Source organism: Schistocerca piceifrons, chromosome 3 (assembly GCF_021461385.2).
Source record: "Schistocerca piceifrons isolate TAMUIC-IGC-003096 chromosome 3, iqSchPice1.1, whole genome shotgun sequence".
Classification (NCBI taxonomy): domain Eukaryota; kingdom Metazoa; phylum Arthropoda; class Insecta; order Orthoptera; family Acrididae; genus Schistocerca; species Schistocerca piceifrons.
This window is the reverse complement of record NC_060140.1, coordinates 601,185,860-601,209,181: the sequence shown is the minus strand read 5'-3', so window position 1 is coordinate 601,209,181 and position 23,322 is coordinate 601,185,860. Positions and strand designations below refer to the sequence as shown.

At 42.3% G+C, this 23,322-nt stretch overlaps 13 non-coding genes across 13 annotated transcripts; all 13 read left to right on the top strand.

The window, feature by feature from the left end:
- Nucleotides 1–147: 147 nt before the first annotated feature.
- On the top strand, nucleotides 148–354 carry LOC124791008. Its single transcript, XR_007016452.1, has one exon. It is a non-coding gene; the product is annotated as a small nucleolar RNA U3 (small nucleolar RNA).
- Nucleotides 355–1,307: 953 nt separating this feature from the next.
- On the top strand, nucleotides 1,308–1,426 carry LOC124791041. Its single transcript, XR_007016479.1, has one exon. It is a non-coding gene; the product is annotated as a U5 spliceosomal RNA (small nuclear RNA).
- Nucleotides 1,427–3,835: 2,409 nt separating this feature from the next.
- On the top strand, nucleotides 3,836–4,042 carry LOC124791002. Its single transcript, XR_007016448.1, has one exon. It is a non-coding gene; the product is annotated as a small nucleolar RNA U3 (small nucleolar RNA).
- A 953-nt stretch (nucleotides 4,043–4,995) lies between these two features.
- Nucleotides 4,996–5,114, top strand: LOC124791040. Its single transcript, XR_007016478.1, has one exon. It is a non-coding gene; the product is annotated as a U5 spliceosomal RNA (small nuclear RNA).
- A 2,410-nt stretch (nucleotides 5,115–7,524) lies between these two features.
- LOC124790983 lies at nucleotides 7,525–7,731 on the top strand. Its single transcript, XR_007016431.1, has one exon. It is a non-coding gene; the product is annotated as a small nucleolar RNA U3 (small nucleolar RNA).
- Nucleotides 7,732–8,684: 953 nt separating this feature from the next.
- Nucleotides 8,685–8,803, top strand: LOC124791039. The gene has a single exon (XR_007016477.1). It is a non-coding gene; the product is annotated as a U5 spliceosomal RNA (small nuclear RNA).
- Nucleotides 8,804–11,214: 2,411 nt separating this feature from the next.
- Nucleotides 11,215–11,421, top strand: LOC124790982. Its single transcript, XR_007016430.1, has one exon. It is a non-coding gene; the product is annotated as a small nucleolar RNA U3 (small nucleolar RNA).
- Nucleotides 11,422–12,374: 953 nt separating this feature from the next.
- Nucleotides 12,375–12,493, top strand: LOC124791050. Its single transcript, XR_007016487.1, has one exon. It is a non-coding gene; the product is annotated as a U5 spliceosomal RNA (small nuclear RNA).
- Nucleotides 12,494–14,903: 2,410 nt separating this feature from the next.
- LOC124790980 lies at nucleotides 14,904–15,110 on the top strand. Its single transcript, XR_007016429.1, has one exon. It is a non-coding gene; the product is annotated as a small nucleolar RNA U3 (small nucleolar RNA).
- A 953-nt stretch (nucleotides 15,111–16,063) lies between these two features.
- LOC124791038 lies at nucleotides 16,064–16,182 on the top strand. The gene has a single exon (XR_007016476.1). It is a non-coding gene; the product is annotated as a U5 spliceosomal RNA (small nuclear RNA).
- A 2,411-nt stretch (nucleotides 16,183–18,593) lies between these two features.
- On the top strand, nucleotides 18,594–18,800 carry LOC124790996. Its single transcript, XR_007016442.1, has one exon. It is a non-coding gene; the product is annotated as a small nucleolar RNA U3 (small nucleolar RNA).
- Nucleotides 18,801–19,753: 953 nt separating this feature from the next.
- Nucleotides 19,754–19,872, top strand: LOC124791037. Its single transcript, XR_007016475.1, has one exon. It is a non-coding gene; the product is annotated as a U5 spliceosomal RNA (small nuclear RNA).
- Nucleotides 19,873–22,283: 2,411 nt separating this feature from the next.
- Nucleotides 22,284–22,490, top strand: LOC124790994. The gene has a single exon (XR_007016441.1). It is a non-coding gene; the product is annotated as a small nucleolar RNA U3 (small nucleolar RNA).
- Nucleotides 22,491–23,322: the final 832 nt, after the last annotated feature.

Here is a 23,322-nt window from a genome sequence, read left to right as displayed (position 1 = left end):
GATCATGGCGGCCAAGTAAGAGTAGAAGTTGGTTCTTTGCAGAATGTCCGAGCTTGTAAATCGCGAAATGTGAAGAGTGTGTCGTATTCTCGTAGGGCGTGTTGACGGTCTCGTGGCATAAGTAGCGAGCGGTGATAGCTTGCAAGCAAGATCATACTTCACAGGATCATTTCTGTAGTATGTCTTCAACTCTCTCTAGTTCAAAGCTGGAGTAGACGTAATCACGATGATGAGTGGTAGCACTTTCCCTGAGCGTGAGGCTTGCGATCGAGATTCATCGCATCTTGGTTGTAATCGATGATCGTTCACCACATTCTGAGGGATGTGGGAAGGGAATAGCGCTTTCCGAGTGGTGGTTTTATTATATAGATTAGAAGCGTAAGTCATACCTTTGGTATCGGGACACGCGTCGTTGCAGAAATGTCGCTGCAGGTTGTGGAAGGACTTTGATTGCCACATGTCATGAAAGCTTTGTGGAAGTTTCTCGAGTGTCACGGGGACGAGCCATTTGATTTGGCCTGCTCTAAGTGCTAGGCTTGGATGACAACGACGTACTTTTGAGTTACAAGAATGAGTGAGCAACACAAGAAGAGTGCAATTGATGACCATAAAAAGCTGACACACAACACAGTCTTGATAATCACCACTAATGCATGATGTACGAAACATTTAGGAGGAGCACGTTTGGCTAGCAAACATGAATTGAGTGATTTGCAAGGCACTGTTATCTGCAAGAAGGAATGCATGAAATTGGCAAATGAATAAGACTGGTTCAAATACTATCGACAGAAATTTTATTTCTGTTGTCAACTAGTATTAATTAGATGTGTGGGAGTAGGGGGATATTTCCCTTGCACCATACATCTACATACACGTTGCGTCTGATGTGGCCTAGATTTGCGTACAAAGAACTGTCTAGTTGTCAGTTTTTTCAGTGAACGAGTGTGGTAGGGAGGAGAGAGATTAGTGTTAGATGCAGAGCAGTGCGGGCAGTTGTGTGTCGGACGTTGTATGTCGGACGGTGAGTCGCCGACAGGAATTAGGCGTGCTGCCATCTGTCGGCAGGTGAGGTAATGAAGCAGCTTGAATGGTGACAGAAATGATGGAAATAGTTAACTAAAGAGTAATAGCGACGACATTTGGCAGACACGTGTTTCAGCGTTGACAGTTAGTTTGGGGTGTGTGCTTGCATGACAGTGGAAGTCTGTTGACGGTAGAGAAGTAGACAAGACGGAAAGAATTTTCCGCGTTCTCGCGGAGAAGTAATAGAGAAGCAGCCATAAGTATTGAAGTGAGGGCGTTGATCGGCACTCTGGTTTCCCTTCAAAACGAATAAATCTTTCGCCTTTTACTAAAGATTTCCGTGGAGGGGAACATTAAATGAGTCTATAAGGTATTTTTCGTAGTGCTCGGCTATTGCTGAGCCATCATCACAAGTGAAAACGTAATGTAAGTAGCAAGAGGTAGATTGTGTTGTGTGAATGAAGGGCGTGGAGTAGCGGATGACGTTGGTTCAGGCAGATATTTGTTTTTTTAAAATTTGAAATTGTAATAGGCCGTGTCGTAGTATAATGAAACAAGTACATTTGCCCTGAAATGGCGTGCAGTGTGTTAGACGATTGTGTAAAGAGAGAGCTACAGGACTACCTGGAAACACTTGGTGAACCCTTGCCGTACCTCAGTTCTAGATGATTTGAGAGTGTTTACTTGCACTGCAGTTGCACAACAGCATATAAACTGATATTTGGAAGTGAATGATGAATGATAGGCTTTGTAAGAAATACTGGTATGTGATTAGTAGATTATGTTTTGAAACCCAAAATTATTTTTACCACAGAAGTTTGTGATTTGTAGGTATGATGTGAGTGAGCTTTGGGCCGAAGATGGTGGTTAGTTGGGCAGGATAAGTATTTAAATGGTTTTCAATAGAGTGGATATTAGTGACACTGGCTTGTTGCCATAATGTGTTTGTTCATAACAGTGTACTCAGTTGTGTAGAAGATTTAGGTGAGAAAGAGACAGTTGTTGAATATGACATAAATAGCTAGAAATGAAGTAAGTAGCAATTTCCTGCTAGGTGTAGTTTGGGTATGGTGTGTCTCAGTAAGAGAAATCTTGAAATTGAAGGGTTGTTCCTAGCTACAGTCTTGGAAACTATGTATCTGCTGTTGACTCCAATGTTTTCAAGATTACTTGTGTACAAAATTGGGCAGACTTTGCAGTTTCTTCTTCAGTAAATCAGTGGAAGGTGGTGCAGATAATGGTAAAAATGTTCAGTGCCTCCTGTGAGTTGTTGATGCTGCTTGTCTTTTAAGTAAAATTGATAGGGGCTCTTGATTGACCCAGCCATACACAGAGCTGGTGCATACTTGGCTTGAGAAGACTTTGGTCAGTAAATGATGAAATACCAACACAGTGCTCACAACAAAGCTCCTTTCCCTGCATTCTAGTTTCCCTCGGGTATAGAGTGACATGATATTGGCAGAGGATGTGCAGATAATCACTTTGATCAGGCTGTTTGTTTTTTTTAATGCTCTTTTACCAGAATCCATGCATAGTGATAACTGTGTTCTCTGGTGGAACACGATGAGAACATTGTGTGAAGTGCACGGAAGTAGCTATTTGAGTATGTATGAAAATGTGAGGTAACCACTGTTACTCCTAAATTTCTGTGGAATAAAGTTTTCTGTATGTGTGTGTGTTTGAAAATCCCAGAGGTTCAAGTTGGTAGTTTATATGTTGCAAGCGAAAAAAGCTTTTTAGTAAACTGAGGCACTAGCATTAGTTTCCTGTTCACTGTGACAAGGAAGCTAGTATAAAAAGTAGTTTGTGGTTTTGCTTGCAAAGAAGTGCTCATGGGATGAAAGCACTGCTTGGGATTATTCTGAGATGATGGGGGGATTGCCAAACATGTAGCATTTTAGTAAGGAGCTTGTCGGAGTAGTTGTATAGTTGTAAAATTATTTGTTATTTTATGAGAAATTTCTTTATTCATAGCACATGGGCCATCATAGTTGAAGCATACAGATTGGCATGGCATGCGTAGGTCTGTAAAATGTCCTGACAGTGATGTTCATAGAGACTTGTTGTGTACTTTGATTCTTCATCTGTTTAACAGTAGACATAAGAAATGTATTAGTGGAGCAAGTAGCTGTGAAATTACTGGTGTATGATTGATAGTATGGACGTGGCGCTGAATGGAAGTGTTTGTTCAGCTGTGGGTGTTTTCATAGTTGCCATGTGAGGAAGAGCAATACTCGTGATAGGCGAAAAGAGATACAGAGAGAAACACATTTGTTGCGAGTATTGTATATCAGCAGCTCCAAGGGCGGGTATCAAGTAAGACGCAAAGTGAAACGAAAGAGGAAGTATGCATGAAAGAGGCCAAATATCGACAAGAGTTCGCACTGTTAGAGTGAGGTGAATGAGCTAGTGCTGTGCGAAAATTTTCGAAGAGAGAGGCGGTTTTAAAGAAAGCACAAGAGTCCTATGAATGCCCTCTTGTGTGTTTCTCTTTCAGTGGCTATTTGGCATGTCTGCTTGCGCCATAGAATGCTACTGTATGTGCCCCAGGCCGCCATCTAGCGGCCGGAGGTGCAAGCGGTGTTTACATACAGTCTCGCCTGAGGCAATGGTCTCTCATTTCGGAACGCAAGAAGCACTGGTAGCGCACAAAATAGCTGAGTGAGATCATGGCGGCCAAGTAAGAGTAGAAGTTGGTTCTTTGCAGAATGTCCGAGCTTGTAAATCGCGAAATGTGAAGAGTGTGTCGTATTCTCGTAGGGCGTGTTGACGGTCTCGTGGCATAAGTAGCGAGCGGTGATAGCTTGCAAGCAAGATCATACTTCACAGGATCATTTCTGTAGTATGTCTTCAACTCTCTCTAGTTCAAAGCTGGAGTAGACGTAATCACGATGATGAGTGGTAGCACTTTCCCTGAGCGTGAGGCTTGCGATCGAGATTCATCGCATCTCGGTTGTAATCGATGATCGTTCACCACATTCTGAGGGATGTGGGAAGGGAATAGCGCTTTCCGAGTGGTGGTTTTATTATATAGATTAGAAGCGTAAGTCATACCTTTGGTATCGGGACACGCGTCGTTGCAGAAATGTCGCTGCAGGTTGTGGAAGGACTTTGATTGCCACATGTCATGAAAGCTTTGTGGAAGTTTCTCGAGTGTCACGGGGACGAGCCATTTGATTTGGCCTGCTCCAAGTGCTAGGCTTGGATGACAACGACGTACTTTTGAGTTACAAGAATGAGTGAGCAACACAAGAAGAGTGCAATTGATGACCATAAAAAGCTGACACACAACACAGTCTTGATAATCACCACTAATGCATGATGTACGAAACATTTAGGAGGAGCACGTTTGGCTAGCAAACATGAATTGAGTGATTTGCAAGGCACTGTTATCTGCAAGAAGGAATGCATGAAATTGGCAAATGAATAAGACTGGTTCAAATACTATCGACAGAAATTTTATTTCTGTTGTCAACTAGTATTAATTAGATGTGTGGGAGTAGGGGGATATTTCCCTTGCACCATACATCTACATACACGTTGCGTCTGATGTGGCCTAGATTTGCGTACAAAGAACTGTCTAGTTGTCAGTTTTTTCAGTGAACGAGTGTGGTAGGGAGGAGAGAGATTAGTGTTAGATGCAGAGCAGTGCGGGCAGTTGTGTGTCGGACGTTGTGTGTCGGACGGTGAGTCGCCGACAGGAATTAGGCGTGCTGCCATCTGTCGGCAGGTGAGGTAATGAAGCAGCTTGAATGGTGACAGAAATGATGGAAATAGTTAACTAAAGAGTAATAGCGACGACATTTGGCAGACACGTGTTTCAGCGTTGACAGTTAGTTTGGGGTGTGTGCTTGCATGACAGTGGAAGTCTGTTGACGGTAGAGAAGTAGACAAGACGGAAAGAATTTTCCGCGTTCTCGCGGAGAAGTAATAGAGAAGCAGCCATAAGTATTGAAGTGAGGGCGTTGATCGGCACTCTGGTTTCCCTTCAAAACGAATAAATCTTTCGCCTTTTACTAAAGATTTCCGTGGAGGGGAACATTAAATGAGTCTATAAGGTATTTTTCGTAGTGCTCGGCTATTGCTGAGCCATCATCACAAGTGAAAACGTAATGTAAGTAGCAAGAGGTAGATTGTGTTGTGTGAATGAAGGGCGTGGAGTAGCGGATGACGTTGGTTCAGGCAGATATTTGTTTTTTTAAAATTTGAAATTGTAATAGGCCGTGTCGTAGTATAATGAAACAAGTACATTTGCCCTGAAATGGCGTGCAGTGTGTTAGACGATTGTGTAAAGAGAGAGCTACAGGACTACCTGGAAACACTTGGTGAACCCTTGCCGTACCTCAGTTCTAGATGATTTGAGAGTGTTTACTTGCACTGCAGTTGCACAACAGCATATAAACTGATATTTGGAAGTGAATGATGAATGATAGGCTTTGTAAGAAATACTGGTATGTGATTAGTAGATTATGTTTTGAAACCCAAAATTATTTTTACCACAGAAGTTTGTGATTTGTAGGTATGATGTGAGTGAGCTTTGGGCCGAAGATGGTGGTTAGTTGGGCAGGATAAGTATTTAAATGGTTTTCAATAGAGTGGATATTAGTGACACTGGCTTGTTGCCATAATGTGTTTGTTCATAACAGTGTACTCAGTTGTGTAGAAGATTTAGGTGAGAAAGAGACAGTTGTTGAATATGACATAAATAGCTAGAAATGAAGTAAGTAGCAATTTCCTGCTAGGTGTAGTTTGGGTATGGTGTGTCTCAGTGAGAGAGAAATCTTGAAATTGAAGGGTTGTTCCTAGCTACAGCCTTGGAAACTATGTATCTGCTGTTGACTCCAATGTTTTCAAGATTACTTGTGTACAAAATTGGGCAGACTTTGCAGTTTCTTCTTCAGTAAATCAGTGGAAGGTGGTGCAGATAATGGTAAAAATGTTCAGTGCCTCCTGTGAGTTGTTGATGCTGCTTGTCTTTTAAGTAAAATTGATAGGGGCTCTTGATTGACCCAGCCATACACAGAGCTGGTGCATACTTGGCTTGAGAAGACTTTGGTCAGTAAATGATGAAATACCAACACAGTGCTCACAACAAAGCTCCTTTCCCTGCATTCTAGTTTCCCTCGGGTATAGAGTGACATGATATTGGCAGAGGATGTGCAGATAATCACTTTGATCAGGCTGTTTGTTTTTTTAATGCTCTTTTACCAGAATCCATGCATAGTGATAACTGTGTTCTCTGGTGGAACACGATGAGAACATTGTGTGAAGTGCACGGAAGTAGCTATTTGAGTATGTATGAAAATGTGAGGTAACCACTGTTACTCCTAAATTTCTGTGGAATAAAGTTTTCTGTATGTGTGTGTGTTTGAAAATCCCAGAGGTTCAAGTTGGTAGTTTATATGTTGCAAGCGAAAAAAGCTTTTTAGTAAACTGAGGCACTAGCATTAGTTTCCTGTTCACTGTGACAAGGAAGCTAGTATAAAAAGTAGTTTGTGGTTTTGCTTGCAAAGAAGTGCTCATGGGATGAAAGCACTGCTTGGGATTATTCTGAGATGATGGGGGGATTGCTAAACATGTAGCATTTTAGTAAGGAGCTTGTCGGAGTAGTTGTATAGTTGTAAAATTATTTGTTATTTTATGAGAAATTTCTTTATTCATAGCACATGGGCCATCATAGTTGAAGCATACAGATTGGCATGGCATGCGTAGGTCTGTAAAATGTCCTGACAGTGATGTTCATAGAGACTTGTTGTGTACTTTGATTCTTCATCTGTTTAACAGTAGACATAAGAAATGTATTAGTGGAGCAAGTAGCTGTGAAATTACTGGTGTATGATTGATAGTATGGACGTGGCGCTGAATGGAAGTGTTTGTTCAGCTGTGGGTGTTTTCATAATTGCCATGTGAGGAAGAGCAATACTCGTGATAGGCGAAAAGAGATACAGAGAGAAACACATTTGTTGCGAGTATTGTATATCAGCAGCTCCAAGGGCGGGTATCAAGTAAGACGCAAAGTGAAACGAAAGAGGAAGTATGCATGAAAGAGGCCAAATATCGACAAGAGTTCGCACTGTTAGAGTGAGGTGAATGAGCTAGTGCTGTGCGAAAATTTTCGAAGAGAGAGGCGGTTTTAAAGAAAGCACAAGAGTCCTATGAATGCCCTCTTGTGTGTTTCTCTTTCAGTGGCTATTTGGCATGTCTGCTTGCGCCATAGAATGCTACTGTATGTGCCCCAGGCCGCCATCTAGCGGCCGGAGGTGCAAGCGGTGTTTACATACAGTCTCGCCTGAGGCAATGGTCTCTCATTTCGGAACGCAAGAAGCACTGGTAGCGCACAAAATAGCTGAGTGAGATCATGGCGGCCAAGTAAGAGTAGAAGTTGGTTCTTTGCAGAATGTCCGAGCTTGTAAATCGCGAAATGTGAAGAGTGTGTCGTATTCTCGTAGGGCGTGTTGACGGTCTCGTGGCATAAGTAGCGAGCGGTGATAGCTTGCAAGCAAGATCATACTTCACAGGATCATTTCTGTAGTATGTCTTCAACTCTCTCTAGTTCAAAGCTGGAGTAGACGTAACCACGATGATGAGTGGTAGCACTTTCCCTGAGCGTGAGGCTTGCGATCGAGATTCATCGCATCTTGGTTGTAATCGATGATCGTTCACCACATTCTGAGGGATGTGGGAAGGGAATAGCGCTTTCCGAGTGGTGGTTTTATTATATAGATTAGAAGCGTAAGTCATACCTTTGGTATCGGGACACGCGTCGTTGCAGAAATGTCGCTGCAGGTTGTGGAAGGACTTTGATTGCCACATGTCATGAAAGCTTTGTGGAAGTTTCTCGAGTGTCACGGGGACGAGCCATTTGATTTGGCCTGCTCCAAGTGCTAGGCTTGGATGACAACGACGTACTTTTGAGTTACAAGAATGAGTGAGCAACACAAGAAGAGTGCAATTGATGACCATAAAAAGCTGACACACAACACAGTCTTGACAATCACCACTAATGCATGATGTACGAAACATTTAGGAGGAGCACGTTTGGCTAGCAAACATGAATTGAGTGATTTGCAAGGCACTGTTATCTGCAAGAAGGAATGCATGAAATTGGCAAATGAATAAGACTGGTTCAAATACTATCGACAGAAATTTTATTTCTGTTGTCAACTAGTATTAATTAGATGTGTGGGAGTAGGGGGATATTTCCCTTGCACCATACATCTACATACACGTTGCGTCTGATGTGGCCTAGATTTGCGTACAAAGAACTGTCTAGTTGTCAGTTTTTTCAGTGAACGAGTGTGGTAGGGAGGAGAGAGATTAGTGTTAGATGCAGAGCAGTGCGGGCAGTTGTGTGTCGGACGTTGTATGTCGGACGGTGAGTCGCCGACAGGAATTAGGCGTGCTGCCATCTGTCGGCAGGTGAGGTAATGAAGCAGCTTGAATGGTGACAGAAATGATGGAAATAGTTAACTAAAGAGTAATAGCGACGACATTTGGCAGACACGTGTTTCAGCGTTGACAGTTAGTTTGGGGTGTGTGCTTGCATGACAGTGGAAGTCTGTTGACGGTAGAGAAGTAGACAAGACGGAAAGAATTTTCCGCGTTCTCGCGGAGAAGTAATAGAGAAGCAGCCATAAGTATTGAAGTGAGGGCGTTGATCGGCACTCTGGTTTCCCTTCAAAACGAATAAATCTTTCGCCTTTTACTAAAGATTTCCGTGGAGGGGAACATTAAATGAGTCTATAAGGTATTTTTCGTAGTGCTCGGCTATTGCTGAGCCATCATCACAAGTGAAAACGTAATGTAAGTAGCAAGAGGTAGATTGTGTTGTGTGAATGAAGGGCGTGGAGTAGCGGATGACGTTGGTTCAGGCAGATATTTGTTTTTTTAAAATTTGAAATTGTAATAGGCCGTGTCGTAGTATAATGAAACAAGTACATTTGCCCTGAAATGGCGTGCAGTGTGTTAGACGATTGTGTAAAGAGAGAGCTACAGGACTACCTGGAAACACTTGGTGAACCCTTGCCGTACCTCAGTTCTAGATGATTTGAGAGTGTTTACTTGCACTGCAGTTGCACAACAGCATATAAACTGATATTTGGAAGTGAATGATGAATGATAGGCTTTGTAAGAAATACTGGTATGTGATTAGTAGATTATGTTTTGAAACCCAAAATTATTTTTACCACAGAAGTTTGTGATTTGTAGGTATGATGTGAGTGAGCTTTGGGCCGAAGATGGTGGTTAGTTGGGCAGGATAAGTATTTAAATGGTTTTCAATAGAGTGGATATTAGTGACACTGGCTTGTTGCCATAATGTGTTTGTTCATAACAGTGTACTCAGTTGTGTAGAAGATTTAGGTGAGAAAGAGACAGTTGTTGAATATGACATAAATAGCTAGAAATGAAGTAAGTAGCAATTTCCTGCTAGGTGTAGTTTGGGTATGGTGTGTCTCAGTGAGAGAGAAATCTTGAAATTGAAGGGTTGTTCCTAGCTACAGTCTTGGAAACTATGTATCTGCTGTTGACTCCAATGTTTTCAAGATTACTTGTGTACAAAATTGGGCAGACTTTGCAGTTTCTTCTTCAGTAAATCAGTGGAAGGTGGTGCAGATAATGGTAAAAATGTTCAGTGCCTCCTGTGAGTTGTTGATGCTGCTTGTCTTTTAAGTAAAATTGATAGGGGCTCTTGATTGACCCAGCCATACACAGAGCTGGTGCATACTTGGCTTGAGAAGACTTTGGTCAGTAAATGATGAAATACCAACACAGTGCTCACAACAAAGCTCCTTTCCCTGCATTCTAGTTTCCCTCGGGTATAGAGTGACATGATATTGGCAGAGGATGTGCAGATAATCACTTTGATCAGGCTGTTTGTTTTTTTAATGCTCTTTTACCAGAATCCATGCATAGTGATAACTGTGTTCTCTGGTGGAACACGATGAGAACATTGTGTGAAGTGCACGGAAGTAGCTATTTGAGTATGTATGAAAATGTGAGGTAACCACTGTTACTCCTAAATTTCTGTGGAATAAAGTTTTCTGTATGTGTGTGTGTTTGAAAATCCCAGAGGTTCAAGTTGGTAGTTTATATGTTGCAAGCGAAAAAAGCTTTTTAGTAAACTGAGGCACTAGCATTAGTTTCCTGTTCACTGTGACAAGGAAGCTAGTATAAAAAGTAGTTTGTGGTTTTGCTTGCAAAGAAGTGCTCATGGGATGAAAGCACTGCTTGGGATTATTCTGAGATGATGGGGGGGATTGCTAAACATGTAGCATTTTAGTAAGGAGCTTGTCGGAGTAGTTGTATAGTTGTAAAATTATTTGTTATTTTATGAGAAATTTCTTTATTCATAGCACATGGGCCATCATAGTTGAAGCATACAGATTGGCATGGCATGCGTAGGTCTGTAAAATGTCCTGACAGTGATGTTCATAGAGACTTGTTGTGTACTTTGATTCTTCATCTGTTTAACAGTAGACATAAGAAATGTATTAGTGGAGCAAGTAGCTGTGAAATTACTGGTGTATGATTGATAGTATGGACGTGGCGCTGAATGGAAGTGTTTGTTCAGCTGTGGGTGTTTTCATAATTGCCATGTGAGGAAGAGCAATACTCGTGATAGGCGAAAAGAGATACAGAGAGAAACACATTTGTTGCGAGTATTGTATATCAGCAGCTCCAAGGGCGGGTATCAAGTAAGACGCAAAGTGAAACGAAAGAGGAAGTATGCATGAAAGAGGCCAAATATCGACAAGAGTTCGCACTGTTAGAGTGAGGTGAATGAGCTAGTGCTGTGCGAAAATTTTCGAAGAGAGAGGCGGTTTTAAAGAAAGCACAAGAGTCCTATGAATGCCCTCTTGTGTGTTTCTCTTTCAGTGGCTATTTGGCATGTCTGCTTGCGCCATAGAATGCTACTGTATGTGCCCCAGGCCGCCATCTAGCGGCCGGAGGTGCAAGCGGTGTTTACATACAGTCTCGCCTGAGGCAATGGTCTCTCATTTCGGAACGCAAGAAGCACTGGTAGCGCACAAAATAGCTGAGTGAGATCATGGCGGCCAAGTAAGAGTAGAAGTTGGTTCTTTGCAGAATGTCCGAGCTTGTAAATCGCGAAATGTGAAGAGTGTGTCGTATTCTCGTAGGGCGTGTTGACGGTCTCGTGGCATAAGTAGCGAGCGGTGATAGCTTGCAAGCAAGATCATACTTCACAGGATCATTTCTGTAGTATGTCTTCAACTCTCTCTAGTTCAAAGCTGGAGTAGACGTAACCACGATGATGAGTGGTAGCACTTTCCCTGAGCGTGAGGCTTGCGATCGAGATTCATCGCATCTTGGTTGTAATCGATGATCGTTCACCACATTCTGAGGGATGTGGGAAGGGAATAGCGCTTTCCGAGTGGTGGTTTTATTATATAGATTAGAAGCGTAAGTCATACCTTTGGTATCGGGACACGCGTCGTTGCAGAAATGTCGCTGCAGGTTGTGGAAGGACTTTGATTGCCACATGTCATGAAAGCTTTGTGGAAGTTTCTCGAGTGTCACGGGGACGAGCCATTTGATTTGGCCTGCTCCAAGTGCTAGGCTTGGATGACAACGACGTACTTTTGAGTTACAAGAATGAGTGAGCAACACAAGAAGAGTGCAATTGATGACCATAAAAAGCTGACACACAACACAGTCTTGATAATCACCACTAATGCATGATGTACGAAACATTTAGGAGGAGCACGTTTGGCTAGCAAACATGAATTGAGTGATTTGCAAGGCACTGTTATCTGCAAGAAGGAATGCATGAAATTGGCAAATGAATAAGACTGGTTCAAATACTATCGACAGAAATTTTATTTCTGTTGTCAACTAGTATTAATTAGATGTGTGGGAGTAGGGGGATATTTCCCTTGCACCATACATCTACATACACGTTGCGTCTGATGTGGCCTAGATTTGCGTACAAAGAACTGTCTAGTTGTCAGTTTTTTCAGTGAACGAGTGTGGTAGGGAGGAGAGAGATTAGTGTTAGATGCAGAGCAGTGCGGGCAGTTGTGTGTCGGACGTTGTGTGTCGGACGGTGAGTCGCCGACAGGAATTAGTCGTGCTGCCATCTGTCGGCAGGTGAGGTAATGAAGCAGCTTGAATGGTGACAGAAATGATGGAAATAGTTAACTAAAGAGTAATAGCGACGACATTTGGCAGACACGTGTTTCAGCGTTGACAGTTAGTTTGGGGTGTGTGCTTGCATGACAGTGGAAGTCTGTTGACGGTAGAGAAGTAGACAAGACGGAAAGAATTTTCCGCGTTCTCGCGGAGAAGTAATAGAGAAGCAGCCATAAGTATTGAAGTGAGGGCGTTGATCGGCACTCTGGTTTCCCTTCAAAACGAATAAATCTTTCGCCTTTTACTAAAGATTTCCGTGGAGGGGAACATTAAATGAGTCTATAAGGTATTTTTCGTAGTGCTCGGCTATTACTGAGCCATCATCACAAGTGAAAACGTAATGTAAGTAGCAAGAGGTAGATTGTGTTGTGTGAATGAAGGGCGTGGAGTAGCGGATGACGTTGGTTCAGGCAGATATTTGTTTTTTTAAAATTTGAAATTGTAATAGGCCGTGTCGTAGTATAATGAAACAAGTACATTTGCCCTGAAATGGCGTGCAGTGTGTTAGACGATTGTGTAAAGAGAGAGCTACAGGACTACCTGGAAACACTTGGTGAACCCTTGCCGTACCTCAGTTCTAGATGATTTGAGAGTGTTTACTTGCACTGCAGTTGCACAACAGCATATAAACTGATATTTGGAAGTGAATGATGAATGATAGGCTTTGTAAGAAATACTGGTATGTGATTAGTAGATTATGTTTTGAAACCCAAAATTATTTTTACCACAGAAGTTTGTGATTTGTAGGTATGATGTGAGTGAGCTTTGGGCCGAAGATGGTGGTTAGTTGGGCAGGATAAGTATTTAAATGGTTTTCAATAGAGTGGATATTAGTGACACTGGCTTGTTGCCATAATGTGTTTGTTCATAACAGTGTACTCAGTTGTGTAGAAGATTTAGGTGAGAAAGAGACAGTTGTTGAATATGACATAAATAGCTAGAAATGAAGTAAGTAGCAATTTCCTGCTAGGTGTAGTTTGGGTATGGTGTGTCTCAGTGAGAGAGAAATCTTGAAATTGAAGGGTTGTTCCTAGCTACAGTCTTGGAAACTATGTATCTGCTGTTGACTCCAATGTTTTCAAGATTACTTGTGTACAAAATTGGGCAGACTTTGCAGTTTCTTCTTCAGTAAATCAGTGGAAGGTGGTGCAGATAATGGTAAAAATGTTCAGTGCCTCCTGTGAGTTGTTGATGCTGCTTGTCTTTTAAGTAAAATTGATAGGGGCTCTTGATTGACCCAGCCATACACAGAGCTGGTGCATACTTGGCTTGAGAAGACTTTGGTCAGTAAATGATGAAATACCAACACAGTGCTCACAACAAAGCTCCTTTCCCTGCATTCTAGTTTCCCTCGGGTATAGAGTGACATGATATTGGCAGAGGATGTGCAGATAATCACTTTGATCAAGCTGTTTGTTTTTTTAATGCTCTTTTACCAGAATCCATGCATAGTGATAACTGTGTTCTCTGGTGGAACACGATGAGAACATTGTGTGAAGTGCACGGAAGTAGCTATTTGAGTATGTATGAAAATGTGAGGTAACCACTGTTACTCCTAAATTTCTGTGGAATAAAGTTTTCTGTATGTGTGTGTGTTTGAAAATCCCAGAGGTTCAAGTTGGTAGTTTATATGTTGCAAGCGAAAAAAGCTTTTTAGTAAACTGAGGCACTAGCATTAGTTTCCTGTTCACTGTGACAAGGAAGCTAGTATAAAAAGTAGTTTGTGGTTTTGCTTGCAAAGAAGTGCTCATGGGATGAAAGCACTGCTTGGGATTATTCTGAGATGATGGGGGGATTGCTAAACATGTAGCATTTTAGTAAGGAGCTTGTCGGAGTAGTTGTATAGTTGTAAAATTATTTGTTATTTTATGAGAAATTTCTTTATTCATAGCACATGGGCCATCATAGTTGAAGCATACAGATTGGCATGGCATGCGTAGGTCTGTAAAATGTCCTGACAGTGATGTTCATAGAGACTTGTTGTGTACTTTGATTCTTCATCTGTTTAACAGTAGACATAAGAAATGTATTAGTGGAGCAAGTAGCTGTGAAATTACTGGTGTATGATTGATAGTATGGACGTGGCGCTGAATGGAAGTGTTTGTTCAGCTGTGGGTGTTTTCATAATTGCCATGTGAGGAAGAGCAATACTCGTGATAGGCGAAAAGAGATACAGAGAGAAACACATTTGTTGCGAGTATTGTATATCAGCAGCTCCAAGGGCGGGTATCAAGTAAGACGCAAAGTGAAACGAAAGAGGAAGTATGCATGAAAGAGGCCAAATATCGACAAGAGTTCGCACTGTTAGAGTGAGGTGAATGAGCTAGTGCTGTGCGAAAATTTTCGAAGAGAGAGGCGGTTTTAAAGAAAGCACAAGAGTCCTATGAATGCCCTCTTGTGTGTTTCTCTTTCAGTGGCTATTTGGCATGTCTGCTTGCGCCATAGAATGCTACTGTATGTGCCCCAGGCCGCCATCTAGCGGCCGGAGGTGCAAGCGGTGTTTACATACAGTCTCGCCTGAGGCAATGGTCTCTCATTTCGGAACGCAAGAAGCACTGGTAGCGCACAAAATAGCTGAGTGAGATCATGGCGGCCAAGTAAGAGTAGAAGTTGGTTCTTTGCAGAATGTCCGAGCTTGTAAATCGCGAAATGTGAAGAGTGTGTCGTATTCTCGTAGGGCGTGTTGACGGTCTCGTGGCATAAGTAGCGAGCGGTGATAGCTTGCAAGCAAGATCATACTTCACAGGATCATTTCTGTAGTATGTCTTCAACTCTCTCTAGTTCAAAGCTGGAGTAGACGTAACCACGATGATGAGTGGTAGCACTTTCCCTGAGCGTGAGGCTTGCGATCGAGATTCATCGCATCTTGGTTGTAATCGATGATCGTTCACCACATTCTGAGGGATGTGGGAAGGGAATAGCGCTTTCCGAGTGGTGGTTTTATTATATAGATTAGAAGCGTAAGTCATACCTTTGGTATCGGGACACGCGTCGTTGCAGAAATGTCGCTGCAGGTTGTGGAAGGACTTTGATTGCCACATGTCATGAAAGCTTTGTGGAAGTTTCTCGAGTGTCACGGGGACGAGCCATTTGATTTGGCCTGCTCCAAGTGCTAGGCTTGGATGACAACGACGTACTTTTGAGTTACAAGAATGAGTGAGCAACACAAGAAGAGTGCAATTGATGACCATAAAAAGCTGACACACAACACAGTCTTGACAATCACCACTAATGCATGATGTACGAAACATTTAGGAGGAGCACGTTTGGCTAGCAAACATGAATTGAGTGATTTGCAAGGCACTGTTATCTGCAAGAAGGAATGCATGAAATTGGCAAATGAATAAGACTGGTTCAAATACTATCGACAGAAATTTTATTTCTGTTGTCAACTAGTATTAATTAGATGTGTGGGAGTAGGGGGATATTTCCCTTGCACCATACATCTACATACACGTTGCGTCTGATGTGGCCTAGATTTGCGTACAAAGAACTGTCTAGTTGTCAGTTTTTTCAGTGAACGAGTGTGGTAGGGAGGAGAGAGATTAGTGTTAGATGCAGAGCAGTGCGGGCAGTTGTGTGTCGGACGTTGTATGTCGGACGGTGAGTCGCCGACAGGAATTAGGCGTGCTGCCATCTGTCGGCAGGTGAGGTAATGAAGCAGCTTGAATGGTGACAGAAATGATGGAAATAGTTAACTAAAGAGTAATAGCGACGACATTTGGCAGACACGTGTTTCAGCGTTGACAGTTAGTTTGGGGTGTGTGCTTGCATGACAGTGGAAGTCTGTTGACGGTAGAGAAGTAGACAAGACGGAAAGAATTTTCCGCGTTCTCGCGGAGAAGTAATAGAGAAGCAGCCATAAGTATTGAAGTGAGGGCGTTGATCGGCACTCTGGTTTCCCTTCAAAACGAATAAATCTTTCGCCTTTTACTAAAGATTTCCGTGGAGGGGAACATTAAATGAGTCTATAAGGTATTTTTCGTAGTGCTCGGCTATTGCTGAGCCATCATCACAAGTGAAAACGTAATGTAAGTAGCAAGAGGTAGATTGTGTTGTGTGAATGAAGGGCGTGGAGTAGCGGATGACGTTGGTTCAGGCAGATATTTGTTTTTTTAAAATTTGAAATTGTAATAGGCCGTGTCGTAGTATAATGAAACAAGTACATTTGCCCTGAAATGGCGTGCAGTGTGTTAGACGATTGTGTAAAGAGAGAGCTACAGGACTACCTGGAAACACTTGGTGAACCCTTGCCGTACCTCAGTTCTAGATGATTTGAGAGTGTTTACTTGCACTGCAGTTGCACAACAGCATATAAACTGATATTTGGAAGTGAATGATGAATGATAGGCTTTGTAAGAAATACTGGTATGTGATTAGTAGATTATGTTTTGAAACCCAAAATTATTTTTACCACAGAAGTTTGTGATTTGTAGGTATGATGTGAGTGAGCTTTGGGCCGAAGATGGTGGTTAGTTGGGCAGGATAAGTATTTAAATGGTTTTCAATAGAGTGGATATTAGTGACACTGGCTTGTTGCCATAATGTGTTTGTTCATAACAGTGTACTCAGTTGTGTAGAAGATTTAGGTGAGAAAGAGACAGTTGTTGAATATGACATAAATAGCTAGAAATGAAGTAAGTAGCAATTTCCTGCTAGGTGTAGTTTGGGTATGGTGTGTCTCAGTGAGAGAGAAATCTTGAAATTGAAGGGTTGTTCCTAGCTACAGTCTTGGAAACTATGTATCTGCTGTTGACTCCAATGTTTTCAAGATTACTTGTGTACAAAATTGGGCAGACTTTGCAGTTTCTTCTTCAGTAAATCAGTGGAAGGTGGTGCAGATAATGGTAAAAATGTTCAGTGCCTCCTGTGAGTTGTTGATGCTGCTTGTCTTTTAAGTAAAATTGATAGGGGCTCTTGATTGACCCAGCCATACACAGAGCTGGTGCATACTTGGCTTGAGAAGACTTTGGTCAGTAAATGATGAAATACCAACACAGTGCTCACAACAAAGCTCCTTTCCCTGCATTCTAGTTTCCCTCGGGTATAGAGTGACATGATATTGGCAGAGGATGTGCAGATAATCACTTTGATCAGGCTGTTTGTTTTTTTAATGCTCTTTTACCAGAATCCATGCATAGTGATAACTGTGTTCTCTGGTGGAACACGATGAGAACATTGTGTGAAGTGCACGGAAGTAGCTATTTGAGTATGTATGAAAATGTGAGGTAACCACTGTTACTCCTAAATTTCTGTGGAATAAAGTTTTCTGTATGTGTGTGTGTTTGAAAATCCCAGAGGTTCAAGTTGGTAGTTTATATGTTGCAAGCGAAAAAAGCTTTTTAGTAAACTGAGGCACTAGCATTAGTTTCCTGTTCACTGTGACAAGGAAGCTAGTATAAAAAGTAGTTTGTGGTTTTGCTTGCAAAGAAGTGCTCATGGGATGAAAGCACTGCTTGGGATTATTCTGAGATGATGGGGGGGATTGCTAAACATGTAGCATTTTAGTAAGGAGCTTGTCGGAGTAGTTGTATAGTTGTAAAATTATTTGTTATTTTATGAGAAATTTCTTTATTCATAGCACATGGGCCATCATAGTTGAAGCATACAGATTGGCATGGCATGCGTAGGTCTGTAAAATGTCCTGACAGTGATGTTCATAGAGACTTGTTGTGTACTTTGATTCTTCATCTGTTTAACAGTAGACATAAGAAATGTATTAGTGGAGCAAGTAGCTGTGAAATTACTGGTGTATGATTGATAGTATGGACGTGGCGCTGAATGGAAGTGTTTGTTCAGCTGTGGGTGTTTTCATAATTGCCATGTGAGGAAGAGCAATACTCGTGATAGGCGAAAAGAGATACAGAGAGAAACACATTTGTTGCGAGTATTGTATATCAGCAGCTCCAAGGGCGGGTATCAAGTAAGACGCAAAGTGAAACGAAAGAGGAAGTATGCATGAAAGAGGCCAAATATCGACAAGAGTTCGCACTGTTAGAGTGAGGTGAATGAGCTAGTGCTGTGCGAAAATTTTCGAAGAGAGAGGCGGTTTTAAAGAAAGCACAAGAGTCCTATGAATGCCCTCTTGTGTGTTTCTCTTTCAGTGGCTATTTGGCATGTCTGCTTGCGCCATAGAATGCTACTGTATGTGCCCCAGGCCGCCATCTAGCGGCCGGAGGTGCAAGCGGTGTTTACATACAGTCTCGCCTGAGGCAATGGTCTCTCATTTCGGAACGCAAGAAGCACTGGTAGCGCACAAAATAGCTGAGTGAGATCATGGCGGCCAAGTCAGAGTAGAAGTTGGTTCTTTGCAGAATGTCCGAGCTTGTAAATCGCGAAATGTGAAGAGTGTGTCGTATTCTCGTAGGGCGTGTTGACGGTCTCGTGGCATAAGTAGCGAGCGGTGATAGCTTGCAAGCAAGATCATACTTCACAGGATCATTTCTGTAGTATGTCTTCAACTCTCTCTAGTTCAAAGCTGGAGTAGACGTAACCACGATGATGAGTGGTAGCACTTTCCCTGAGCGTGAGGCTTGCGATCGAGATTCAGCGCATCTTGGTTGTAATCGATGATCGTTCACCACATTCTGAGGGATGTGGGAAGGGAACAGCGCTTTCCGAGTGGTGGTTTTATTATATAGATTAGAAGCGTAAGTCATACCTTTGGTATCGGGACACGCGTCGTTGCAGAAATGTCGCTGCAGGTTGTGGAAGGACTTTGATTGCCACATGTCATGAAAGCTTTGTGAAAGTTTCTCGAGTGTCACGGGGACGAGCCATTTGATTTGGCCTGCTCCAAGTGCTAGGCTTGGATGACAACGACGTACTTTTGAGTTACAAGAATGAGTGAGCAACACAAGAAGAGTGCAATTGATGACCATAAAAAGCTGACACACAACACAGTCTTGATAATCACCACTAATGCATGATGTACGAAACATTTAGGAGGAGCACGTTTGGCTAGCAAACATGAATTGAGTGATTTGCAAGGCACTGTTATCTGCAAGAAGGAATGCATGAAATTGGCAAATGAATAAGACTGGTTCAAATACTATCGACAGAAATTTTATTTCTGTTGTCAACTAGTATTAATTAGATGTGTGGGAGTAGGGGGATATTTCCCTTGCACCATACATCTACATACACGTTGCGTCTGATGTGGCCTAGATTTGCGTACAAAGAACTGTCTAGTTGTCAGTTTTTTCAGTGAACGAGTGTGGTAGGGAGGAGAGAGATTAGTGTTAGATGCAGAGCAGTGCGGGCAGTTGTGTGTCGGACGTTGTATGTCGGACGGTGAGTCGCCGACAGGAATTAGGCGTGCTGCCATCTGTCGGCAGGTGAGGTAATGAAGCAGCTTGAATGGTGACAGAAATGATGGAAATAGTTAACTAAAGAGTAATAGCGACGACATTTGGCAGACACGTGTTTCAGCGTTGACAGTTAGTTTGGGGTGTGTGCTTGCATGACAGTGGAAGTCTGTTGACGGTAGAGAAGTAGACAAGACGGAAAGAATTTTCCGCGTTCTCGCGGAGAAGTAATAGAGAAGCAGCCATAAGTATTGAAGTGAGGGCGTTGATCGGCACTCTGGTTTCCCTTCAAAACGAATAAATCTTTCGCCTTTTACTAAAGATTTCCGTGGAGGGGAACATTAAATGAGTCTATAAGGTATTTTTCGTAGTGCTCGGCTATTGCTGAGCCATCATCACAAGTGAAAACGTAATGTAAGTAGCAAGAGGTAGATTGTGTTGTGTGAATGAAGGGCGTGGAGTAGCGGATGACGTTGGTTCAGGCAGATATTTGTTTTTTTAAAATTTGAAATTGTAATAGGCCGTGTCGTAGTATAATGAAACAAGTACATTTGCCCTGAAATGGCGTGCAGTGTGTTAGACGATTGTGTAAAGAGAGAGCTACAGGACTACCTGGAAACACTTGGTGAACCCTTGCCGTACCTCAGTTCTAGATGATTTGAGAGTGTTTACTTGCACTGCAGTTGCACAACAGCATATAAACTGATATTTGGAAGTGAATGATGAATGATAGGCTTTGTAAGAAATACTGGTATGTGATTAGTAGATTATGTTTTGAAACCCAAAATTATTTTTACCACAGAAGTTTGTGATTTGTAGGTATGATGTGAGTGAGCTTTGGGCCGAAGATGGTGGTTAGTTGGGCAGGATAAGTATTTAAATGGTTTTCAATAGAGTGGATATTAGTGACACTGGCTTGTTGCCATAATGTGTTTGTTCATAACAGTGTACTCAGTTGTGTAGAAGATTTAGGTGAGAAAGAGACAGTTGTTGAATATGACATAAATAGCTAGAAATGAAGTAAGTAGCAATTTCCTGCTAGGTGTAGTTTGGGTATGGTGTGTCTCAGTGAGAGAGAAATCTTGAAATTGAAGGGTTGTTCCTAGCTACAGTCTTGGAAACTATGTATCTGCTGTTGACTCCAATGTTTTCAAGATTACTTGTGTACAAAATTGGGCAGACTTTGCAGTTTCTTCTTCAGTAAATCAGTGGAAGGTGGTGCAGATAATGGTAAAAATGTTCAGTGCCTCCTGTGAGTTGTTGATGCTGCTTGTCTTTTAAGTAAAATTGATAGGGGCTCTTGATTGACCCAGCCATACACAGAGCTGGTGCATACTTGGCTTGAGAAGACTTTGGTCAGTAAATGATGAAATACCAACACAGTGCTCACAACAAAGCTCCTTTCCCTGCATTCTAGTTTCCCTCGGGTATAGAGTGACATGATATTGGCAGAGGATGTGCAGATAATCACTTTGATCAGGCTGTTTGTTTTTTTAATGCTCTTTTACCAGAATCCATGCATAGTGATAACTGTGTTCTCTGGTGGAACACGATGAGAACATTGTGTGAAGTGCACGGAAGTAGCTATTTGAGTATGTATGAAAATGTGAGGTAACCACTGTTACTCCTAAATTTCTGTGGAATAAAGTTTTCTGTATGTGTGTGTGTTTGAAAATCCCAGAGGTTCAAGTTGGTAGTTTATATGTTGCAAGCGAAAAAAGCTTTTTAGTAAACTGAGGCACTAGCATTAGTTTCCTGTTCACTGTGACAAGGAAGCTAGTATAAAAAGTAGTTTGTGGTTTTGCTTGCAAAGAAGTGCTCATGGGATGAAAGCACTGCTTGGGATTATTCTGAGATGATGGGGGGGATTGCTAAACATGTAGCATTTTAGTAAGGAGCTTGTCGGAGTAGTTGTATAGTTGTAAAATTATTTGTTATTTTATGAGAAATTTCTTTATTCATAGCACATGGGCCATCATAGTTGAAGCATACAGATTGGCATGGCATGCGTAGGTCTGTAAAATGTCCTGACAGTGATGTTCATAGAGACTTGTTGTGTACTTTGATTCTTCATCTGTTTAACAGTAGACATAAGAAATGTATTAGTGGAGCAAGTAGCTGTGAAATTACTGGTGTATGATTGATAGTATGGACGTGGCGCTGAATGGAAGTGTTTGTTCAGCTGTGGGTGTTTTCATAATTGCCATGTGAGGAAGAGCAATACTCGTGATAGGCGAAAAGAGATACAGAGAGAAACACATTTGTTGCGAGTATTGTATATCAGCAGCTCCAAGGGCGGGTATCAAGTAAGACGCAAAGTGAAACGAAAGAGGAAGTATGCATGAAAGAGGCCAAATATCGACAAGAGTTCGCACTGTTAGAGTGAGGTGAATGAGCTAGTGCTGTGCGAAAATTTTCGAAGAGAGAGGCGGTTTTAAAGAAAGCACAAGAGTCCTATGAATGCCCTCTTGTGTGTTTCTCTTTCAGTGGCTATTTGGCATGTCTGCTTGCGCCATAGAATGCTACTGTATGTGCCCCAGGCCGCCATCTAGCGGCCGGAGGTGCAAGCGGTGTTTACATACAGTCTCGCCTGAGGCAATGGTCTCTCATTTCGGAACGCAAGAAGCACTGGTAGCGCACAAAATAGCTGAGTGAGATCATGGCGGCCAAGTCAGAGTAGAAGTTGGTTCTTTGCAGAATGTCCGAGCTTGTAAATCGCGAAATGTGAAGAGTGTGTCGTATTCTCGTAGGGCGTGTTGACGGTCTCGTGGCATAAGTAGCGAGCGGTGATAGCTTGCAAGCAAGATCATACTTCACAGGATCATTTCTGTAGTATGTCTTCAACTCTCTCTAGTTCAAAGCTGGAGTAGACGTAACCACGATGATGAGTGGTAGCACTTTCCCTGAGCGTGAGGCTTGCGATCGAGATTCAGCGCATCTTGGTTGTAATCGATGATCGTTCACCACATTCTGAGGGATGTGGGAAGGGAACAGCGCTTTCCGAGTGGTGGTTTTATTATATAGATTAGAAGCGTAAGTCATACCTTTGGTATCGGGACACGCGTCGTTGCAGAAATGTCGCTGCAGGTTGTGGAAGGACTTTGATTGCCACATGTCATGAAAGCTTTGTGAAAGTTTCTCGAGTGTCACGGGGACGAGCCATTTGATTTGGCCTGCTCCAAGTGCTAGGCTTGGATGACAACGACGTACTTTTGAGTTACAAGAATGAGTGAGCAACACAAGAAGAGTGCAATTGATGACCATAAAAAGCTGACACACAACACAGTCTTGATAATCACCACTAATGCATGATGTACGAAACATTTAGGAGGAGCACGTTTGGCTAGCAAACATGAATTGAGTGATTTGCAAGGCACTGTTATCTGCAAGAAGGAATGCATGAAATTGGCAAATGAATAAGACTGGTTCAAATACTATCGACAGAAATTTTATTTCTGTTGTCAACTAGTATTAATTAGATGTGTGGGAGTAGGGGGATATTTCCCTTGCACCATACATCTACATACACGTTGCGTCTGATGTGGCCTAGATTTGCGTACAAAGAACTGTCTAGTTGTCAGTTTTTTCAGTGAACGAGTGTGGTAGGGAGGAGAGAGATTAGTGTTAGATGCAGAGCAGTGCGGGCAGTTGTGTGTCGGACGTTGTATGTCGGACGGTGAGTCGCCGACAGGAATTAGGCGTGCTGCCATCTGTCGGCAGGTGAGGTAATGAAGCAGCTTGAATGGTGACAGAAATGATGGAAATAGTTAACTAAAGAGTAATAGCGACGACATTTGGCAGACACGTGTTTCAGCGTTGACAGTTTGGGGTGTGTGCTTGC